Source organism: Podarcis tiliguerta, assembly GCF_965153285.1.
Source record: "Podarcis tiliguerta genome assembly, chromosome: 7".
In the NCBI taxonomy this organism is placed as follows: domain Eukaryota; kingdom Metazoa; phylum Chordata; class Lepidosauria; order Squamata; family Lacertidae; genus Podarcis; species Podarcis tiliguerta.
In genome coordinates, this window is record NC_139540.1 from 74,344,671 (window position 1) to 74,368,993 (window position 24,323).

Consider the following 24,323-nt stretch of genomic DNA (forward strand, 5'->3'; position numbering starts at 1 on the left):
GCGGTGCCTACAAAAGGCTCTGTTTGAGAGTAACTGATGCTGAAGCAACATCTGAGCTCTGCTCTCATGCAGTATTTGGCCTGAGCCCTGCATGGAGCTGTCCAAGGTACACTTGCGTTGCCTCGGGTGAGCTCAGTGCTTGCACTAAGTTGGGCAATGCTGCGCTAGAGAAGGGGAGATATACAAAATTCACAGCAGCCCCCATGAAGCATAGTGGGGTTTAATGTAGGTCCTGGCTCAAGCCTGGTTTGCAAACCAGGAGCAAAGACTCTCAGTTACCAGACACAAGGGAAGGAGAGTGCACACGAACCCAAGACTAGTGGTTGTTCCTCTTCATAATGCCAAGCTATGATTTGGCACCGTGTCCGAATGGCACCTCGTGATATTAAAGTAAAGTAAAGGGACCCCTGACCATTAGGCCCAGTCGTGGACGACTCTGGGGTTGCGGCGCTCATCTCGCTTTACTGGCCGAGGGAGCCGGTGTACAGCTTCTGGGTCATGTGGCCAGCATGACTAAGCCGTTTCTGGTGAACCAGAGCAGCGCACGGAAACGCCGTTTACCTTCCCGCCAGAGCGGTAGCTATTTATCTACTTGCACTTTGATGTGCTTTCGAACTGCTAGGTTGGCAGGAGCAGGGACCGAGCAACGGGAGCTCACCCCGTCGTGGGGATTCGAACCGCTGACGTTCTGATCGGCAAGTCCTAGGCTCTGTGGTTTAACCCACCCGCGTCCGCTCTCGTGATATTCTCTTCAAATGAATAATTAGAAACCCAGTGCTTGGACCAGTCAGAATGTTAAACTGTATAATTAGGAAAGATACAGTGAGTCAATGTAAGACTTTGGAGACTAAGCAGTGAATTGATTCCTGATGAATAGTTCTTGTACTAATCACTTCCCAGCCTTTTGGAGTTAGAAGAATTCTGTTCTGGCAAACCAAACGTCATACTTGACATACATCACTTATAGGACATAATTCATAGAGCCGAGCTGAAGCTAACTACTTTGTTTCATTATTTTTCTGTGTACAGTGGTGTCTCGCAAGACGAAATTAATTCGTTCTGCGAGTTTTTTCATAGAGCGAGTTTTTTCGTCTTGCGAAGCACCACGGCGGGGAGGGGTGGGGAGAAGCAGGGCAGCTGCCGCAGCCGGTACCTTAGACTCACCCGCGCCTTGTGGCCACCGCGCGACGCGGCTGCTGGAGGGCGGCGGGGCTCAGGAGCGCGACTCCGGCTGCAACGCTGGCTGCTGGCGGCAACGGCTCTCTCAGAGGAGTGCACGAGGGCGGTGGGCAGCGGCACGAGGCAGCCGGAAGGTCGGCCATCAGCCGGAAGGTCGGAGGGAGCCGGAGGAGCCGTGAGCAGGAAGGTGGGAGGGAGCCGGAGGAGCGGGGAAGCGAGCGTGCGTGCAGTGATCGTCGCCATGACAGGAGAGGCAGGGCTGTTTCGTCTAGCGAAGCAAGCCCATAGGGAAATCCGTCTTGCGAAGCACCTCAGAAAACGAAAAACCCTTTCGTCTAGCGAGTTTTTCGTCTTCCGAGGCATTCGTCTTGCGGGGTACCACTGTACAGTCATACCTTGGGATAAATACGCTTCAGGTTGAGCGCTTCCGGGTTTCGCAGCTTGCGCATGCGCATACGGTCAAAATGACATCACGCACATGCACGGAAGCGGCAAAATGCAACTCGCGCACACGCAGGCACGCTGTCATGTCTTACATTCTGTTCGGGATGTGAACGGGGCTCTGGAACGGATCCCGTTCGCATCCCGAGGTACCACTGTATCTGAAACTGCTTCCTCCTGTTTATTTGGTCATCTTCAGCAATTGTTGCAGACACATTTACATTATTTCTATGCTGGGCTTGGCAGCGTCTTCTTCACTCTCTCTATCACTGATCTCAGGTGCCCCCACTTTTGGTTGTAGCACCCATGTGCTTTTGTCAACAATGCAACAATCAGCCACAATATCATCATCCAGAGCCCACTGGAGTGACGACAGCAATGGAAAGAGGAACAGCAACCAGAAAAGCTGAAAAGCAACATGAGGAGACAAGTGAAGAGGAGGCCACGGAAAAGGAGTGCAAAATGCAGGTGTGTAAAAAATTCTGCTTTCAAGGTAGCCATCAAAATGATTATTAATACATAAGTTGTGTCTCTGCCCAAAGGCATCCAGATTTGGTTTTGTGATTTCAGACCCTCACCTCCAACGTTTTAGGTTACTCTCTCTTTTCTTTGTGTAATTAATACAAAGTTCAGGAGAGAGTTTTTAGGAGTGTTCACAACTGAATACCCTTAGCAAAAAACAAACAACACATCTCTACAATCATGAACTCTGATGAGTCAGGGTTCCCACTTTAGGGAGGTTTCTAAGTGTTTTCAGTTGAATGCCTATGCACCCAGAGAGAAAAATTAAAGAGGGGGTTGTTGTTGTTTTGCAAAGTAGTTTGAATAAATAATCAGAATCATTATAGGTTTAATTACTCTTGGCAAATCTGTGTTAATATTACAGGAAAAAATAGAGGTTATGATAGATGAGATGAAACATAGGCAAAGTTATTTTTAAAGTCTGATTGATTAAAGAGAAAAGAGCACCTGTATATTTCTTGTTAGGGTTTTTTGTGGTGATTGAGTGGAAGCAAAGTCTGCTCCTGCAGTGTCTTTATTTCCATTTTTGCAGAGTTCACTAGAGTCATGGTGTTGGTCTAGCACCGTGGGCTTATCCAGATAAGCTTAATGGTGCCCTTTTTCCTCCAAAGGCAACAAAGAACTTGCTTTGGTTATGAGTTTTATAGTGACATCAGCATCCATGGATCTTTACGACGGGGCTTAAAGGCAAGATTTTGTCCCAAGAAGCTTGCAAAGTAAATTTAAGCAGAGGAAGGTACATGAAAACCAAGGGTGATGAAAGATTATTAGATTTTTGCTTTAAATCTTGCAGGGTTAGTGAGATTCCAGGATCCATTTAGTAACTCTCCTCCACAGTGCAGGATGAGAAGAAGAGAGTTCCCAAACTCAAAGGCCACTCTTGATCTCATTCTGGATACAATCTCAGGGATGGATTACCATCTAAGTCAGCTGAGAATGATATTTTTTACCTCTGAACCTTTCCTGCTCCCATCCTCCCTCACTTTTCCAGGAAAGGAATTGGTTTGGAGTGGAGTCAGCTTAATATCTCTTGAGTGTTATGTTTAATAGGCAAATTATATTTTTAAAAGCAAGTCCAAAGTGGTTGGTACAAAACAGGAATATCAAATGAAACCAAAACATACTAGTATAAAAAGCCTTATAAAAGAGGCACACGCTTTGGGTTCCTGGGGCAGGAAACGAAGTACAAAGAGTTCCCATAATTCGCCTTCCCGAAATCTTTTTATTTTGCAAGTTTGAATTTGAATTTGTTTTTACAAGTCTGGAGAAAATAAGCCACTTGGGTACTGGCCGGAAGTCTCAAAACAGGCTAATGCGCGAAGCTTACTCTACATTACTCATTGACAAAATACATTTTTTACACCAGCCGGAGAGACCAGACTCTGGTCGTTTCTTACGGTAAACCAACCCCAGCCAACTAAATTGTACCGAAACACCACACATTCTTTTGACACAGTGAGTGGTCCTTGCTATAATACTTTTAACATAGAGTTTATAATCACTCAGTATGAATTATCTACGAAAATTTAATCAACCAAATAGTAAAGTCATTTTTCATTGCCAGATCGCCACAAAAAACCCCCAAAGCCTAATATGGTCTTGAATTGCTTAAGCAGAAGCCAAGGCTCTCAAAGCTGCTCAGGAACAGCTTAATACAATAATACCAGCAACAGTGCCAAAAAAACAAAGACCAATAAAATAAAGCAATGAAGCAGTCTCGACTATAAAATCTCAAGCAACACACTACACAGCAAAATTGGGCCTAGCTCTGAGCTGTGCTTTGTTAGGGAAGGTAATTCTGTTTCAGTTGTAAGGAGGCCATGCAGTATAAGACAGTTCTAACTGCGATGAACCAAAGATCTGACACAGAATCAAGTTGGCGTCCTACATTTCTATCTAGAAGATGGGAAGCCAAGCTGGCTGAAAGTCTATGGCACTGTTTCCCAAACTTGGATCGCCAGCTGCTTTTGGACTACAATTCCCATCATCCCTGACCACTGGTCTTGCTAGCTAGGGATGATGGGAGTTGTAGTACCAGCTCAGCGATCCCACTTGCTGTCCTGGCTTATGGGACAGCCGCGCACAGCCTCTCCCGGGCAGCAGCATGAACTCTCCCCCTGCCCAGGAGAGGCTGTGTGTGGCTAAGTCTCCCCCAAGAGCCGCACTCCCTTGAAAGAGTGCGTGGAGCATGTGCTCTTGGGGCCCTCAAGAGCCGCACACACGCTTCATGCAGCTCTTTAAAGGTAGCGCTGAGCAGAGCCTCCCACCTGCATTCGCTGCATAAGACGCACACACATTTCCCCTTACTTTTTAGGAGGGGAAAAGTGTGTCTTATAGAGCGAAAAATACGATAATTGCATGAACACTGTTCCAGAGTATTATTCATTATATCTATTTGAAAAAAGATTGGTGTTGAACTAATTGGCTGATGAAGAATTCAACGAAGCAGTAGTTGTTATCCGGATACACTATTCAGCAGAGTTCAGAGTTGGACATCAGAATCGGACATTTGCTTATTATACAAAGCTTCACAACTTGCTCTCTGCCAGGTAAAGTCTGGCACCGTGATTCATTTAAGGATTTTCAGAGACTTTCAGAGACTTCAATTTGTTAGTTTTGATGTTTTGAATTATTCCATAAAGTTTTTCACATTGTCATTGTTTCTGGCCATCGTGTTGCTTTTGATATTGCTCATATTACAACACAGGGGTTTGTTTGTTTGTTTACTTACTGCTCCTGTAAAAAGCATCTTCATAAAGTGGTTATATTTCCAATTGTGCTTGAAGATAGATCTCAACCTTTACGTCTACCACACGTTTTCACCAAAACATCCACATTCCAAAAAGGACACATTCCCTCCTAACTCCAGGTGAGATTCATCAAACTTTCAAACGAACCAGAAGCCTCATTTTATGTACTTTATCGCTTGCTTGTCACAGACTTCTAAGAACCAGGAAAACACAACATTCACGTGTAGCAGATCAACTTCCATAGTAATTCCATTACCACCTTTGAAAATAAAAGTCCAGCCCTCATTGTATTAAATGGAAGACCCTCAAGGACAATGCACTATGCCGTTGGTGGCGAACCTTTTAGAGACCGAGTGCCCAAACTGCAACCCAAAACCCACTTATTTATCGCAAAGTGCTAACACGGCAATTTCACCTGAATATCTCATTTTTTCCTGTGTCTTTCACGTTTCTTCTTTATGACTGCTGTTTTAATAAATAATCCTTCATGAAAGTTATTGCATTATTGTGGCGATCACACAGAGCCCCCAGACGTTTGACGGTCTATTGACTCTGTGCCACCACTTTCTTCGCTGCCACCACCCCGCTTCTCACGGGGACACACGGAGTCCTGACAGTTGTTAACATTAACAAATAATCAAGTTTATTTTTCAATGCAGGAACAAGCGTATGGTTTCAGTTTATTTTTCTCTTGTCAGTTTCTTAATCTTAGTTCCTAACAACTCCAAACTGATTATCCCCAACTATCTATCTGACTCCACCTAACAATTCCTCTCACTCTCTCACAATACAACTCTACCAACCCACACCTAATCCTCCCTCTTCCTTCTTCAACTCCCAAACCTCAACTGACTTCCAAAACCTCCCACTCTATCTTTTACTCCCCTCTTGCATTCTCACTGGCCAATCACATCACACCTATTTTAACCCTTTCCTTATGACCCATCCTAGGAGGCAAACCCCACAATTACATTCTTCATTAAATTATCTTTCCGTTGATATATAATTTTATGGTGTAACTCAGTCCTTTTTTCTCCATTCAGTTCCTTTCTCTCTTAAGCCCCTTCTATTTATTCATTTATTGAATTTGCATACCGCCCTTCATGTCCAGGTCTCAGGGCAGTTCACGGCATAAAAATACAAGGTGAAAAGCACAAAATACAGAATGAAAGCAAGAACAAACCAATAACCCTCCTCCCTTCCAATACTTATTCCGCATGTAAACATCTACATTCACAAGATAAAAGGGTAAACACAAACCACATGACCCGAAAAGGGTCACCCTTCCACCTGCCAGCAATTAAGCACTGGTTTCTTGCAAAATGCAACCTGCACAAGCGTGTTTACATGCACCCCTATCAGTCCCAAAGGAAGTCGGCTGGCGGAAGTCCTGTTGAGCCACCCCTCAGGTACTCTTTATAATGGGAAACAACCCTCCAGAGATGACGCCCATCCCTCACACCCCGGTGTCCCCCACCATGTCACTCTTAATTCCCTCACCTACACCTCGCCCCCTTTGAGTCCTCACCCAGCTTTCCCCCTCCTTATTCTGCACACCCTTACTCGGGAGTAAATCCCACCGACCTCGGAGATGCTTCCTTCCCGAGAAAGGGTGGGCGGTTTCAAAGGCCCCCACGCGCAAATTCCCACGCAAGATCACCTCCATCTTGGATTTTTTATTTATTTTTGCTCTCAAGTCTCCTCCCTTTGTGGAAGGTGGCTTTGGTCTCCCAAATTTGGAACTATATCACCAGGCCTACCTGCTGAGTAAGACTAATGATTGGAGAGCTAGCAGGAATCCCAATTGGGCTGCTCTCGAATATAGTTTCTTTGAACCTCTAGTAGGGTGGACTAAACTGGGTTCCCATTTTATGCAATATCATATTATTCTGGAGACTGCGCAACAATCCCTCTTGCTGTTCTGGCTTCAGAGATAGCAGCGCAGCCAGCATTCGCTCCATAAGACGCACACACATTTCCCCTTACTTTTTAGAAGGGAAAAGGTGCGTCTTATAAAGCGATACGGTACTTCTTTTTGCAATGTCTCTTAAAGATATGGGTTCCCCCCCCCAACTGTCACAAGCCCCCACACATTAAGAGACAAAATGAGAAAGTAAAGATGGGCTTGAAAATTAATGCTGCTTTTCAGTTGTTTGTTGGTTTTTGCTCTTTTGTTTTTAGCTGAAGATCAAAAGTGGAAAATTTACCCCCCCCCCCAAAAAAAAGTTGGACAGTAAAACAGAGACAAGGAATAGCATTGGCATACCTTCACTGGTGGCGGCATTCTTTTGAGTTTTGGTTGGAGTATGATCTGTACTTGAACTCACGTCGGATGAGAGGCTTGAGCTGCCTTTACCTACAAAGGAAAATCAGGAGGATTAGAAAACAGTTTTTTTCCCAAAAACACCTCAAACGATGCCTTATGAGGAACGGCTAAGGGAGCTGGGCATGTTTAGCCTGGAGAAGAGGAGGTTAAGGGGTGATATGATAGCCATGTTCAAATATATAAAAGGATGTCACATAGAGGAGGGAGAAAGGTTGTTTTCTGCTGCACCAGAGAAGCGGACATGGAGCAATGGATCCAAACTACAAGAAAGAAGATTCCACCTAAACATTAGGAAGAACTTCCTGACAGTAAGAGCTGTTCGTCAGTGGAATTTGCTGCCAAGGAGTGTGGTGGAGTCTCCTTCTTTGGAGGTCTTTAAGCAGAGGCTTGACAACCATATGTCAGGAGTGCTCTGATGGTGTTTCCTGCTTGGCAGGGGGTTGGACTCGATGGCCCTTGTGGTCTCTTCCAACTCTATGATTCTATGATTCTATGTATGTTGTTATAGTTTTCAGCCCAGGTTGGGGTTCCTAAATTAAATGGTTGGGTGAATTCTGGAAATGTACAAAATCAGACAATCGCCCCAGTGGCCTTGACCCAAGCATTCAAACACACCTCATCCCATGTGTCCCAAAGTGCTTTGAATAGCAATCAATGCATGTCAAGCCACTTTAAAGCAGAATTCAGAAGTATTTTGTGATACACGATAGAGTCAAGTCAGTCAGTGTTTATTACTGCAAACAGCCAGCATAAGGATAGAGAACAACACTTCAAAGAATGTAATAATAATAATCCCATTGGAATTGGCTATTCTAAGTAAGTATTCTAAAGCCAATATTAAAACCCATTAAGAGGAGAAAACGAGACAAGCAGCAACAAAAGCTGTTAGATGAAATCCACTAGCATCCCTTGTCATCTCCAGATATCCTGTGAAATTAAAAAAGAGAGCTAAGAACTGCTGGATCAGGCCAAAGGCCCATCTGAGATAGCTCAGTTGTTGTTGTTGTTGTTGTTTAGTCATTTAGTTGTGTCTGACTCTTCGTGACCCCATGGACCAGAGCACGCCAGGCACTCCTGTCTTCCACTGTCTCCCGCAGTTTGGTCAAACTCATGCTGGTAGCTTCGAGAACACTAGCCAACCATCTCGTCCTCTGTTGTCCCCTTCTACTTGTGCCTTCCGTCTTTCCCAACATCAGGGTCTTTTCCAGGGAGTCTTCTCTTCTCATGAGGTGGCCAAAATATTGGAGTCTGCTCAGTTGGTAGAGCATGACTTTTAATCAAGACCTACATTGGGCAAATGATTCCTGCATTGCAGAGGGTTGGACTCGATGATCCTTGTGGTCTCTTCCAAATCTACAGTTCTATGATTCTATGATGATGATGAAAACACACAACATGCATTTAGATATAAATGAAAGCAAGTATAGGGCCAAGGTAGTTTCTGGGCTTTTCTATCAAGCCTCAGACATGGTTAAGCTGGTGATCTCTCATCAGGTTGATCCATTACTGTACTAGTTATTACATCAAACAGAGCAATCTTGCTGCACATAAAGTGTGCCTATATCATCAGAGAGAAAGCAGGGAAGGGAGGCTGAATTCTCACAAAGATTTTATTAGCCCTTTTACGTTCTCAAACACAGAATTTGGCCATGACAGGGTAGAGAGTCAGAATAAAATAAGAAATCTTGTGGAGCCGGACAATCTCACCGTCAAGTTGCAAATAGCCGTTTACCCAAGACAGTTGGAACAAGTGAAAAGGAACTCCAGGTGGCTAGATAGGACTACAACTTTGTCACTTGAAACAGTGCTGCTATTTTCTCCTTTTCCAACAGTCAATATACCACAAACAACTATGTATGGGCAGGCAGGTTCGGAAAACATTTTGGGGACGAGTAACTTGTGAAAATGCATTTGCAACACTGCTGTGAATAACATATTCTGATACAGTGGTACCTCGGGTTACATACCCTTCAGGTTACATACGCTTCAGGTTACAGACTCCACTAACCCAGAAATATTGCCTCGGGTTAAGACTTTGCTTCAGGATGAGAACAGAAATCGTGCAGCGGCAACGCAGCGGCAGCAGGAGGCCCCATTAGCTAAAGTGGTGCTTCAGGTTAAGAACAGTTTCAGGTTAAGAACAGAGCTCCAGAACGAATTAAGTTCTTAACCCGAGGTACCACTGTATTAGCAACCACAAGATAAATTTAGCAAAACAAGCCCCAAAGTGACACAATAAGGAGTTTGGGAACAGTACTTTAAAAGCAGCTACATCATAGGTTTAAAACAGTTCTTAAAACAACGCAAAAGGAGTGATGTTGTCCACATATCAAATCAGAAAGAAGGATTCCTCTGTACAGAGACAATCTATGAGATCATCTCTCAGCCATAAATATTTAACTGGTTTCTGCATGTGTGCATGCGCATGTTGGACTCCATGTTTACACAAAGAGCAATTGTGAGAGATACTGACTTGCATTTGTGGCAGAAGGAAAGACCACACAAGGAGTCCCTTCCCATTAGAAAAACAGCGCAAGGACAGGATAGTTAAAACCCTTGTTTAGACTCTCAAATGGGCTTCTTTTGAATCGATGGAGGAGCACATTAAACGGCTGAGGTCAAGATCAAATGCGGCACACACAAAAAGTAAGTGTAACACAATAGGAGGGATGTTTCTAGGGCCAAGGTGAAACTATGAAGCTCCCTTGTTATATTTGCTCTTGGATGCTGTTTATGTAAGCTTGTTACCTTTATAGTACTGAAACAGGGGTAGGCAACCTAAGGCCTGTGGGCCAGATGCGACCCAATCGCCTTCTCAATCCAGCCCAGGAATCCGCATGTTTTTACATGAGTAGAATGTGTGCTTTTATTTAAAATGCGTCTCTGGGTTATTTGTGGGGCCTGCCTGGTTTTTTTTACATGAGTAGAATGTGTGCTTTTATTTAATTTTTTTGAATAATATTTATTAATATTAACAACAAAATGTAACAACGCGCCAAAACAAGAAAGAAACAATTCCAAATCTTACAGATTAAAACACAAAACTAAGAATGAAAGAAAAGAAAAAAGACAAAGAAAAATGCATCTCTGGGTTTTTTGTGGGGCATAGGAATTCGTACTCCCCCCCCCCAAAAAAAAAATATAGTCCGGCCCACCACATGGTCTGAGGGACGGTGGACCGACCCATGGCTGAAAAAGTTTGCTGACCCCTGTACTGAAATGTGGCTTTTTGCATGCTATTATATCTGATACCGTTTTGCTCTGTTATTATGAAATTGTTTTTGTAGTGTTTGTTTGAAATGCCTTCCTGTCTTCTTTGTTGTAAGCTGCTTGGAGCATGATTTTGGTGTGTGTGGAAAAGTGGCATAAAGATAATGCCTGAAATGCCTGAAATGCCTGAAATGTCAACATGCACCAAAACTCTAAGGGTAACATTAGAACCATGTTGAGGTGTCTGAATACTTATCAGTTTGAAGCTAAATTGTGTGCCCAAGCGACCTGACCTGCTGCCCTCTTATCTCAAGTGACAGGTAAATAAGGACTCTGGCAAGCATCCTGGGTTCAAATTAGGCCACAACTTCATTGCTTACAGATATAAAAAGTAAAAGGTAAAGCACCCCTGGATGGTTAAGTCCAGTCAAAGGAGATGAATTTATTTGACCCTAACTATCTACATCAGGCTATGCTCTATCTTTGTCACCAAACTCCAAGTATAAACTGCACACTGTATTAATCGACAATGTTTTTTGATATATTAGTGGCCATGCGATGATTTTAGCTTATGAATTTTATTGTTTAATGTCTTGATTTGTATATTGGGGTACTTTTATACCTCTGTTTAGAGTACGTAATGTTTTGATAGTATAAATGTTTTAAGTCTTTTGTATCAATCCAGTATATTTTCTGTGAACATTGTGGCAGCCTTTGGCTATGTGCAATAAAACTGACTGACTGACTGACAGTCAAAGGCAACTATGGGGTTGTGGCGCTCATCTCACTTTCAGGCCAAGGGAGCCGGCGTTTGTCCACAGACAGCTTTCCAGGTCATGTGGCCAGCATGACTAAACTGCTTCTGCTGCAATGGGACACCATGCCAGAAGCCAGAGCACATGGAAACGCCGTTTACCTTCCTGCCGCAGTGGTACCTATTTATCTACCTGCACTGGCATGCTTTCAAACTGCTAGGTTGGCAGGAGCTGGGACAGAGCAATGGGAGCTCACCCCATTGCAGGGATTCGAACCGCTGACCTTCTGATCGACAAGCCCAAGAGGCTCAGTGGTTTGACCACAGCACCACACGCACCAGGTATAGGTGTGTTTGGCATGGCATTGTCCAGCCTGCTTGCTGTACAAATCTGAGGGGAGTGGTGGGATAAAGCATGATCCATGACATACAGCAAATATATACTATCTAACAGGTTGACCGTGCTGCACATAGGTAAAGGTAAAGGGACCCCTGACCATTAGGTCCATCGTGACCGACTCTGGGGTTGTGGCGCTCATTTTGCTTTTTTGGCCGAGGGAGCCGGCATTTGTCTGCAGATAGCTTCCGGGTCATGTGGCCAGCATGACTAAGCCGCTTCTGGCAAACCAGAGCAGTGCACGGAAACGCCGTTTACCTTCCCGCCGGAGTGGTACCTATTTATCTACTTGCACTTTGACGTGCTTTCGAACTGCTAGGTTGGCAGGAGCAGGGACCAAGCAACGGGAGCTCACCCCGTCGTAGAGATTCGAACCGCCGACCTTCTGATCGGCAAGTCCTAGGCTCTGTGGTTTAACCCACAGTGCCACCCGCGTCCCAATGTGCTACACATGAATAGTCCAATTAAACAACTGAGCTGATCTGTTCTTTTTGGCATGAAGGAGCACGAGGTAGAGAATGGACTGATCTAAGATCTCCTTCTATCCCAAGTAGCTGCTTCTCTCAGCCTGTTGAGCTGTACTATCACATTTTTTCTAGCTGGATCAAGAACACAGCAGCAGTCTTTTGGCCCACTGGCTGAATGAGTTAAGGAAAGCTAGGTAAATTACCAACAGAGGCGCGCAATCTGGCTCCAAGTGTTTTCATTCCTGATCTTCTCACCAAATGCCCAATAAGCATGTGAGGTACCTGAGGATTCCCTGGCACATTGCCTGACCACCCCTATCTTATATGAAAACCACAACAGTAAAATACCTTGGCCGACAGAGAACACTCTGCTTTTTTCATTACTGAAATAAACAAGCAGCAAAGGAATTCGGCAGGGTTTTTAAAAAATCCCACACTAGCCATGATTTAACAGACAGAAAAGTCTAATAGTATACTGGGAAACCCATGCTAAAATCCTGCCAGTGTTTGAAAATCAGGGACATTTTTGTTCTGGGAGCAGGGCTTACTTTTGTTTGCTCCAGTGTGAGAGCCAGTGTGGTGTAGTGGTTAAGAGCGGTAGTCTCGTAATCTGGGGAACCGGGTTTGCGTCTCCGCTCCTCCACATGCAGCTGCTGGGTGACCTTGGGCTAGTCATACTTCTCTGAAGTCTCTCAGCCTCACTCACCTCACAGAGTGTTTGTTGTGGGCAAGGAAGGGAAAAGGAGAATGTTATCTGCTTTGAGACTCCTTAGGATAGTGATAAAGCGGGATATCAAATCCAAACTCTTCTCCTTCTTCTTCTCCAACAGTGCAATTCAATCACCCCATTTTTCAGATGGCTGATCTTGCACCTCGCCACTCAACCGTTTCTAAGCTCAGTTAGTAGCCATACCATATTGCATGAACATTATTCCAGGAGTCTCAAAGCACTGGGAACCAGTGGCAACCATGAATGTGCAATATGAAATAGTGGGAATCTATGAGCTACTGACGGGAATACGGAAGGGAAGTAGGGCAGAAATCCTTTATGCATTGCCTTCTCCCTCACCTCATAAGTTCTCATCTATTAGATAAAGTCTGGGGTCCTGAGGAGAGCCTTGCCACTTCCTGAGAGCTCTTGGGACACAACACCAAGCCTTCTCAGAGTTGCCACAAGGCCATATGATGGGGGAAAATAAACTTCTATCATTCTCCTTTAGCTCCCAAACCATGATGGAGTCTTTTTTTGGACTCAGGAGATATTCCAAGGTGTTCTAGATGCTGCAATGGTTTCAAGGAAACGTTCACTCAGCCCTGAAGTCATTACAAGGGAGTTTTAGGGGCTGAAGGGAATAAAACTGCTTGTTTCTCTACGATCGCTCAAGCTTCCAGCACTGGCCAGCCAAGAGCTAACTAGGCCTGTGTGCTGCTCTCTGCTGCCAGTTTGGGGCAGGGAGGAGGGATGCAATTATCAGTCAACGAAGCTGCCTCTTCCATTAGCGCCCCCACCCCACCCTGAGCGGAAAATATTGTCGAATATGCAATATAACTTTCTCCCAATGCCGTATGCATAAAAGACTACTGTCAGGCAGCCTTTCAACTCTATAAAAGCCTTGGAAAAACAGGGGCCTTTCTCCAAGTCAGCCTTCCAGTCCCTGAGGTGATGGTCGCCATGCATGCAGCCAAAAGCAACTGGAGTGAACTCTTAAGAGCCTGGCTGATAATGCAAGAGATTTCCTTTCCAAGGTCACAAGGGGTTGGATAAACTGCTTTCTTCGATCCGGATCCAACAAAACATGGAAAGAAATGGCTTGCTGCTGCTGCTGCTGTCTTGGTAGATTTCTCTACAGCTTTCCGAGCACGCCCAGGATTAGCAGACTTCAATTTCTCCAGTTCTGGATTTGTGGAGCTCTTATTATCTGAGAAATCACTAACCGCACTCAAGCCTCTATGTATTTGGCAACTCCTCACAATCACAGAAAGCCACAGATTTCAAAATGGTGATATATTTGAACAGCATTTTTTTTAAAAAAGAGGTTTCCTCATCTTATAGCTGTGGGAATATGCTCTAATGGGTGTAGGCAAATTACATTTAAGATCTCAGAAGCCAGTGTGTGCTTCAAGCAGAAACATCCAATGATCAGGGTTGTGGTTTCGGTTTAATGGAACCCTCCCCACAACTAACAGAAGTAGAAAAAAAAGCAAAGGAAATATATGTGGATTTGCTGAATTTAAATTTGGCATTGAGCAAAGCACAGAATTTTTACTTCTTAAGATATGGTTTATACATATCACTATAAAAGTACTGGGACCTACTTTGGTAATATGGCGTCCTGTGGGTGAGGATAAAAATTGCCCCCCCCCCCGAGATGTTATTTTCACAATACAGTCGTACCTTGGATCCCAAATGCCCTAGAACTCAGACGTTTTGACTCCTGAAGACCGCAAACCCGGAAGTGACTGTTCTGTTTGTGAACATTCTTTTGGAACCTAAACGTCTGACGGAGCTTCCACGGCTTCTGCAGCCAATCAGAAGCCGTGATTAGGTTTTTGAACATTTTAAGTTGAATGGATTCCATCCAGCTTCCAAGGTATGGCTGTAATTCCTTTCGGGATAGCTGCTTTTTATGGATCTTCTCAGTAGGTACTTGTATAAATTTCATACCCTCCAACATTTCTCCGATGACCATAAGGACAACCTATTCCATAATAATAATAGCAATTTTATCATTTTATGCCCCATCAATCTGAGTGGGCTGCCCCAGCCACTCTGGGCAGCTTCCAACATATATATAAAAAACATAATGCATTAAATATTTTTAAAATACTTCCCCATACAGGCGTCTTCTAACAGTTGTATAGTTACTTGTCTCCTTAACTTTGGGGGGGAGAGGGTTGCATAATTCCATACCCTCCAATATTTCTCCAATGAAAATAGGGACGTCCTAAGGAGAATACAAACACATAATAAAACAAAAACAAACTTGGATAGCTCAGTTGGTTAGAGCATGGTGCTGATAATGCCATGGTTGCAGGTTTGATCCTGGTATGAGACTGCTGCATATTCCTGCATTTCAGGGGGTTGGACTAGATGATCCTTCAAGGCCCTTCCAACTCTACCCTTCTATGATAACCCACTAACACATTCAAAAAGCTACAAAATGTTAATCAGCCAAACGTCTAGTTGAACAGAAACATTTTATGCGCTATCCCATGTGTCCAAATACAATATTGGTATTCACATATTATAAAAAGTAGAAAATCTCCATAAAAAACAAAAAAAACATTATATTTAAAAAAGAAAAGGCACTAAGAACATTGATAGTTTGTAGAAGCAAAAGCTTAAAGACAGCTGGTTGTGTATAACATAGAAACTAATATGAACTACAGGGCATTAGGAGCATAAATAAATAAGATCATACATATGAGAAGAGGGATTTCCTCAGCTTGGGAAGAAAAGGGCAACTTGCTAATCATAATATGCTTATGAGAGACTACTTAAGTTAGATTAAAAGCAAGCCACAAACACGTGATTTTACAATTAAAAGCTACATTTTTAATAAAGGGCATGATCTCCTTGTCAGGAAAGGCTTTTCTTTGGCAGCCACCCTCAATGTTTCTAAACAACCCTGCCAGCTGACATACTACAGAATCAACACACAAAGAACATAAAGTCATATATAGCCTTAAATCATTTTTAACACAGAGATAGTGTAACTGGATAGATGCACTAGGGTGCAGAGTTTAACTTTAAAAAAAAATATTAATTTTAAAAACCTGCAGACATAGCAGAGTGGCCTAGATTGTAATTACACACTTTTGGAAGATTTGAATTTTGGAACAAAACTCCCCATAAGAGACCCTCCATAACAGCTCATTCCTCATCTCCAAGTCATTACACCCCTTTTCTGTCTATAAGTAAACTTTGTCCTCCAAAATTCTTGACCGTTTCAGAAGTCACCAACCTAGCATTTATATGTGTATGTGTGTGTGTGTGTGTGTGTGTGTGTGTGTGTGTGTGTGTGTAACCCTCCTAGAAAGTTACGGGGCAAAATGTGAAGGTACTTTCTAAGCAATTTCTGTGAAATGAGAGTGACGGTGATGTTATGACACGTTTCATTTTGTTTTATGTCATGCACCGCATGGCAGCCATTTTGTGACAGGTGCCCCCAGCACCCTCTCAAAATTTGAAATGTGCCCCCGGTTAAAACAGTTTGAGAGCCCTGCTGCCTATTTTTGTCGTCATTCTGAAGTGTGTACAAAACATGGTAGCGCCAAGTTGTTCAAGATAGAGCCCATCTATAGAAAAAGGTGCTGAAAGAAACAAACGGAAGAATTTGTTGTGAGGGGAAACAAAATCCAACTCCCTGTTCTTTCATGCTAGCATTTTGCAATGTGAATATTGCAGACTGGATAAATTAATTGCCTTCCATCGGAGAGGCAAGAGGTTCTGGCCATTTGCCTACCGTAACAGCATAAATCCAACTTGAGTTGGCTTTGTCAGTCAACTTGGCTTCCATCTGTATGCATTAACCGAGTTTTGTAAATAAAGATTTCTCAGTGCAAGTCAAACCAGAGAGAAGATATCCAATCTGTGCTGATGGGAAATGGCAAACTGAAAGATGGCTTTCAGCAATGGATGTAAAAGTTTCCGAACCACGATACCTGAAAGTAAGTTCCATTGACAATGTCTGAAGTAACACAGTCATGTTCAGAAATGAATGTACATGCCTCACCAGTGGTGAAGGTGAAGGTGAAGGTGAAGGTGAAGGTGAAGGTGAAGGTGAAGGTGAAGGTGAAGGTGAAGAAGAAGAAGAAGAAGAAGAAGAAGAAGAAGAAGAAGAAGAGGAGGAGGAGGAGGAGTTTGGATTTGATATACCGCTTTATCACTACCCAGAGGAACCCAGTTCACCAGATAATGAGTCCACTGCTCTTAACCACCACACCACACTGATGTAGGCACAAACCCACTGAGGCACAAACCCAGTACAGTCGAACCTCGGAAGTTGAACACCTTGCGAGTTGAACATTTTGGCTCGCGAACACAGCAAACCCAGAAGTGAGTGTTTCAGTTTGCAAACATTCTTTGGAAGCTGAACGTCCGACACGGCTTCCGCAGCTTCCGATTGGCTGCAGGAGCTTCCTGCAGCCAACCGGAAGCCGCGCCTTGGTTTCCAAACATTTTGGAAGTCTAACAGAGTTCCGGAACGGATTCTGTTCAACTTTTGAGGTACGACTGTAGAAGTATTGTAGCAGAACTATTTGGCACACATGCACAGAGCCATATGGCTGTGGCTATATCGATAGCCAAGAACCTTCAGCTAGCTGGCGAAACAGAATGTAAGGTGTAACCCTTTAAAAAATCAAATTGCACATGGATTCAACATGTCACTTTAGGATAAGGCCTGTCAAACAGCTGTATGTTTCACATAGGTAAAAGCAAAGGGACCCCTAACCATTAGGTCCAGTCGTGACCAACTCTGGGGTTGCGGCACTCATCTCGCTTTATTGGCCGAGGGAGCCGGCATACAGCTTCTGGGTCATGTGGCCAGCATGACTAAGCCGCTCCTGGCGAACCAGAGCAGCGCACGGAAACGCTGTTTATCTTCCCACCAGAGCGGTGCCTATTTATCTACTTGCACTTTGATGTGCTTTCGAACTGCTAGGTTGGCAGGAGCAGGGACCGAGCAACGGGAGCTCACCCTGTCGCGGGGATTCGAACCGCCGACCTTCTGATCGGCAAGTCCTAGGCTCTGTGGTTTAGACCACAGCGCCACCCACGTCCCTCATGTTTCACATAGGAACCCCCTTAATGGAGACTGGGGAGTAGCCGCCTGGTCTAAGCTTTTACGGACCTGGATGTTAGCATTTCGTTATTGTTCTTGAGCCGTCTGCTGTTAATATACTCTTACCTTCCTTGAGCTGTCCGAAGGCAGCTGACTACAGATGTACACAAATAAAATAAACAGAAGGTAAAGTTTTAGGAAAGTTGAAATGGAAACCTGGTGGGTTTTACTCCCTGCTTGAGGAAAGCAAAACAGATAAATCCTGCTGTTTGGCAAATGCTGTGCAGTTTTGTTTTTGATCATAAAAAAGGACACTTGTTTCCCTCACTTTCTGCCTTCTCCAGCTCAAAAACCTCACTTTTACCTATAATCATACAAATGAGGAAACCATTGCAGTTATACAGTGGTACCTTGAATTAAGTACTTAATTTGTTCCGGAGGTCCGTTATTAACCTGAAACTGTTCTTAACCTGAGGTACCACTTTAGCTAATGGAGCCTCCTGCTGCCGCTGCGCCGCCACCACACAATTTCTGTTCTCATCCTGAAGCAAAGTTCTTAACCTGAGGTACTATTTCTGGGTTAGCGGAGTCTGTAACCTGAAGTGTATGTAACCTGAAGCGTATGTAACCTGAAGCGTATGTAACCCAAGGTACCACTGTACCATATAAGCAATGGCCTCGCAGTCCTCATGCAACATTTAGATGGGCTATTTCAGGGTAAAATGAACTCGACACACCATGCAGACAGAAACTATTGCTGCAAAAGGTTTCACAAAGCTCAGCCTTAATTTAGAGCTATTTATTGAAAACACATGAAGATGCTCATGCAGAAGAACTCCAATAAAGCAGTCAAGAGGAAGGAAGTGTCACTGGGCTGTCAAAAATTCAACGGGAAAATCTGTAAAATCATAGCACGAATAGAATTTCCAGATCCCTCTCCCAACTGGGCTTTATCTTTCCCAATATATTTATGAATTAAGGCTGCAATCTTACGAGCACTTATCTGGGGGTAAGCCCCCATTGAACTGGGTCAATGTGTCTAGGACAGCATTGTAAATCATTGCTCCAGCTGCATTGTATTTATTGTAGGAATAGGAATTTCTATTGCTTGTCATGAATTGCTGAATTTGGACACTTCGAGATCCGTGCTCGCAGGAGGGGGTCGGTGGAGAACATGGTTATTATGGGTTAGGGTAGCCTCTAGGAAGCCATAAGAGCTTAGATCTGGTATGCAAGAAAGACCGTTCTAGCGTTGCTTCTCTGCCAGACAGCAATGTCTTAAATTCTGGTTTCTATTTGTGTGTGTGTAGGGGAGAGAAGGGACGCGGGTGGCGCTGTGGGTAAAAGCCTTAGCGCCTAGGGCTTGCGGATCAAAAGGTCGGCGGTTCAAATCCCCGCGGTGGGGTGCGCTCCCGTTGTTCGGTCCCAGCGCCTGCCAACCTAGCAGTTCGAAAGCACTCCCGGGTGCAAGTAGATAAATAGCGACTGCTTACTAGCGGGAAGGTAAACGGCGTTTCCGTGTGCGGCTCTGGCTCGCCAGAGCAGCGATGTCACGCTGGCCACGTGACCCGGAAGTGTCTCCGGACAGCGCCGGCCCCTGGCCTCTTGAGTGAGATGGGCGCACAACCCTAGAGTCTGGCAAGACTGGCCCGTACGGGCAGGGGTACCTTTACCTTTACCTTTAGGGGAGAGAAACAAGTAACAAGCATAAAAGAATGAAAGAGCCCTATTGCATTAGACGCAATGATTAACCCTGCTGCGAAGTCCTCTTTCCCATAATGGCAAAAGACATGCTTCCATCAACCAGGACTCTGAAACTACAGTATGTATCTTCAACCTTGTCAAACCCAGGGGACATCTGAAGACCCTTTTCTTAATCTTCTCCCGTACGCTTGCATGCTGGCAGTGCTCCTGTTATGACCCACCTTGGATCAGGCTGTGACCCACCAATGCATGCTTTCTGAAACTTGGGTCTCCAGCTGTTTTTGGACTACAACTCCCATCATCCCTAGCTAGCAGGCCCAGTGGTCATGGATGATGGGAATTGTAGTACAAAAACAGTTGGAGACCCAAGTTTGGGAAACCGTATGCTATGAGGTCCTGACCCCCCAGTTGAAGACAAGTGCCAGTCAGCTATCATGACTACTGGCAATTGAGAGATCCATCCTCCATTCATTTGTCTAAGGTAAAAATGTAAAGGTAAAGGACCCCGGACGGTTAAGTCCAGTCAAAGGCAACTATGGGGTTGTGGCACTCATCTCGCTTTCAGGCTGAGGGAGCCAGCGTTTGTCCACAGACAGCTTTCCAGGTCATGTGGCCAGCATGGCTAACCGGCTTCTGGTGCAACGGACCACCAGAGCACACGGAAACGCCGTTTATCTTCCCACCACAGCAGTACCTATTTACAGTGGTACCTCGGGTTAAGAACTTAATTCGTTCTGGAGGTCCGTTCTTAACCTGAAACTGTTCTCAACCTGAGGTACCACTTTAGCTAATGGGGCCTCCTGCCGCCACTGCCGCACGATTTCTGTTCTCATCCTGAAGTAAAGTTCTTAACCGAAGATAGAGTGGTACCTCAGGTTACGTATGTCTCAGGTTACATACGCTTCAGGTTACAGACTCCGCTAACCCAGAAATAGTGCTTTAGGTTAAGAACTTTGCTTCAGGATGAGAACAGAAATTGTGCTCCAGCAGCGTGGCGGCAGCAGGAGGCCCCATTAGCTAAAGTGGTGCTTCAGGTTAAGAACAGTTTCAGGTTAAGAATGGACCTCTGGAATGAATTAAGTACTTAACCCGAGGTACCACTGTACTATTTCTGGGTTAGAGGAGTCCGTAACCTGAAGCGTCTGTAACCCGAGGTACCACTGTATCTTCTTGCACTGGTGTGCTTTCGAACTGCTAGGTTGGCAGGAGCTGGGACAGAGCAACAGGAGCTCACTCCACCGTGGGGATTCAAACCGCCAACCTTCTGATCAGCAAGCCCAAGAGGCTCAGTGGTTTAGACCACAGCACCACCAGCGTCCCCCAACTTGTGTAGTCCGCTTTTAAAAGGTGCCTAAGCTAGAGGCCACTGCTATTATCTCCTAGCACGAAATTACACAAACTAATTATGTTTTGTGCAGATAGCTTATATAAATTCAATAAATAATAATAATAAATGTTTTCTTGTGCCGCAGAGGGAGAGTAGGAGTGTGTAAGATGCCATGACTTCTCTCCCTGCTGGCCTCTGCGCTATAGAATATTTTCACTGCATACAGGTCAGTGTAGCTTAGTGGTTGGGTCAGAGCGCTATTCCTCCGTTTGTGCCTAGGGAGTTATACATTGAAATGCCATGCCAAAGGTCACTGAAACCATACATTTATTTCTGATTGTAAGCTCCCTGGGGCCACAACATGCCTTGTTTCGTTTACAACCCTGCAAAAGCTCAGCCCACACTGACAGCACCTACAAAAACAGCGATTCAACTGCTAGTTTCCACCTAACGCCTTGGTTGTGAAACTCGGTGGTGTCCTGTGAATGGACACCACTATTAAATCAGTAAAGTGCTTTGTGGGCTTTCAAACCCCCACAAAAAATATACTCATTTGTAACTTTAAAAAGTAGGCAGACATGTTGAATGCAAACTCCTAGGTCAAGTGCAGGCTTAATATTTCTAAAATATATGTCACCGTACCACACAGGAGCATAGCTGAAGCTTTCGCCCACAACCAAGGTATTTTATTTATTATATTGAAAAGCATGCATACATAGTTTTCACTGAGACATAACCAGCAAGCTTCATTTTATGCCTCATTTGTGACAGTATTTATTTTATTGTAGCCCAGATTCAAACATGAAGGAACTTGCATCCCGTTTACTGTGGCCGAATGCCCAGATTTAACTCCCCCCGTCTTTTGCATGCTACTGTTTAAATCTAAGCTATGAACTGTTTCACCATCAAGAAACATGGAGGTCCAGAAGAATCATGGGTCCCTTTAGGCCCAGGTGGACTTCTGTGACTTGCCAAATCTGGATTCTTTCTGCTAGAGTGCTGACTGAGTTACAGAAGACTTGCCTTCCAGGAACTGAAAGCTTGTAGTCTATTTGTACCCGTTTAGATTCCACCCAATCTGTTTTCTCAACCGCCTGCATCATGGTTTGCATTCCAGAGCCATTTGCAATTTTTAGAGTAGCTTTCAAAACAATTCCTTCCTTTTAATTGAACTTCCTATACGCCGAAGGCCGCAAAACTCAATGGCATCGATGTCTCCCTCCAGATTTGTTTCACTCCAACAGAGAAGTCAAATGCACATAAAATGCCTTCATGTCCACAGACCTGTTTGCAGCTTCAAATTGAATAGAAACACCCTTTAATACCTGTGACGTCAATGTGCACTATCAGAGCTCCTGCACCTGCAAGAAATCCAAGACTGGGACACAGTGGCGTAACGTGGGTTGTCAGCACCCGGGGCAAGGCAAGTAATTTGCCCCCCCCCCCGCTGCACTGTCCCTCCCCCAGATAGTCCCTCGCTCTCTCTCCGCACCGCACCGCACGCCTGGCACCCTCCCCTCCACAGTGCTGGCTGTGCGACCCAGCGGCTCAGATCGGATTCGCACAGCCAGCACTGCACTGAGAGAGAGTGAGTGAGCCAGGTAGGGGCAGAGAGCTGCGAGTGCGAGCGCCCCCCCCCGATGTTGCGCCCGGTGCGCCCGGCCCCCCCTGCACCCCCACGCTTCGCCACTGCTGGGACATGAGTCACAAACTTACAAGAGAGGTAAGTCTAGTCTAAAGGTCCATCAGGTGCAGGGAGACCCCATATTGACTTTTGGGAAACAAATAGGAAGCCATCTGAGAGCAAACTTGCAAAGGTATCAGGTAGAATTCAACGCAGATTATTTATGTATGCCACAACTGCAGCTCTTGTTTCGTTAGCCTAAAAATGGAAAGTGAGCAAGGTCCCAACTAAAGAAGAATGGCAACTTAAACTGATGGATATCCGCAACTTGTGGATCTAACATATAGAATAAGAGAACAAGAACACCACATGTTTAAAGAGGATTGGGAAGTGTTTATTGAATATATGGAGGGAAATTGTGTATATTTGAAAACGTGAGTAGCTAAAGATAAATCCAACAGTGTAAATAAGTTTTGGTGGATGCAATAATGGAATACCGAATGGTTTAGTTTTTGTAAAAAATATGCAGGGATTTATATTGTGCAAAATGAACCATGGAAAGAGAGGAAGGGAAGTCACTGATATTTTAAGGTTGGTTAAGTGAATTTTCTAAAAGGTAAAACAGAAATTTAATAAAAATTATAGATATAGATATAAAGAATTCAATGCAGCACTAAGTATGCATGCATGGAATGAGGTTCACTCGTACAACAGGACTTCCTCCACACCCCGCGTTTTAGAGTTTCCCCCAACCCTCCAAAGCAGATTTAAAGGGTGTGTGCGTCACACAGGGGAGGTGAAACCCACAACGAATGATCTAGATACAGTGCTAATTCATTCATTATTGAATGTCATTCGTACCTTATTGCTGTTGTATTGATCCTGCTGCATTATTGTATTTTTAAAATTATTGTTGGCATCCTTCTGTCTCGAGAGACAATGGAGTCCACTTCCAAGGGTGAAGTTAAACCGCTGCATTAGTGCAGACCTGGGGAGTGTGTACGGAGGTCCTGGGCTGGCCAGACAAGACCCCCCTCTTGGCCTCGCCAATGTGGTTCAATGGAAAGCAGAGCAACACATTTGGCATCAGCTTGGCTGCAGGAGTTGCCAGAAAGAGGCATACAAGGTGCCATCTTAAGGACTCCACTCCTTAGCCTTTTTCTTCTCCTGAAGATATCCCACAAGGCAGCAGAGGTTTAGGGTCAGAGTTTTCCATCTCCTAGATGCGTTACCTTCCCAGGTTGACAACCCCATCTTCCCTCACTTCAATTTCTTGTATTAAAGGTAAAGGTAAAGGGACCCCTGACCATTACGTCGAGTCGTGGCCGACTCTGGGGTTGTGGTGCTCATCTCGCTTTATTGGCCAAGGGAGCCGGCATACAGCTTCTGGGTCATGTGGCCAGCACGACTAAGCCGCTTCTGGCGAACCAGAGCAGTGCACGGAAACACCATTTACCTTCCCGCAGGAGTGGTACCTATTTATCTACTTGCACTTTGACGTGCTTTGACGTGCTAGGTTGGCAGGAGCAGGGACTGAGCAACGGGAGCTCACCCTGTCGCGGGGATTTGAACCGCCAACCTTCTGATCGGCAAGTCCTAGGCTCTGTGGTTTAACCCACAGCGCCACCCGAGTCCCATTTCTTGTATTAGGGCTGCAATAAAAGTGGCTACATCAATTACTGTGAAACAATCCTTCTCATAGTAGAAGAGGGAGTGTCCCTCTCCTTTCCATGTTAAGAGGGCATCACACATAAACTATATACACATGGGATGGTGCTTAGAGTCCCAGGAAGCACTCTTGCAGGGATGATGAATTTAACTCATAGTTTACAAGCT

The 24,323-nt window shown here is 44.7% G+C and overlaps 1 protein-coding gene across 3 annotated transcripts in view; it reads right to left on the reverse strand.

The window, feature by feature from the left end:
• Positions 1 to 24,323, reverse strand: part of FBXL7 (F-box and leucine rich repeat protein 7) — a 200,340-nt gene that overhangs the window by 111,636 nt on the left and 64,381 nt on the right. For all 3 annotated transcript variants that reach the window (XR_014513377.1, XR_014513378.1, XM_083449530.1), the window contains one exon: positions 7,159 to 7,248. The gene's annotated coding sequence lies outside the window, so the exon portion shown is untranslated. The remainder of the gene's footprint in view (positions 1 to 7,158; positions 7,249 to 24,323) is intronic.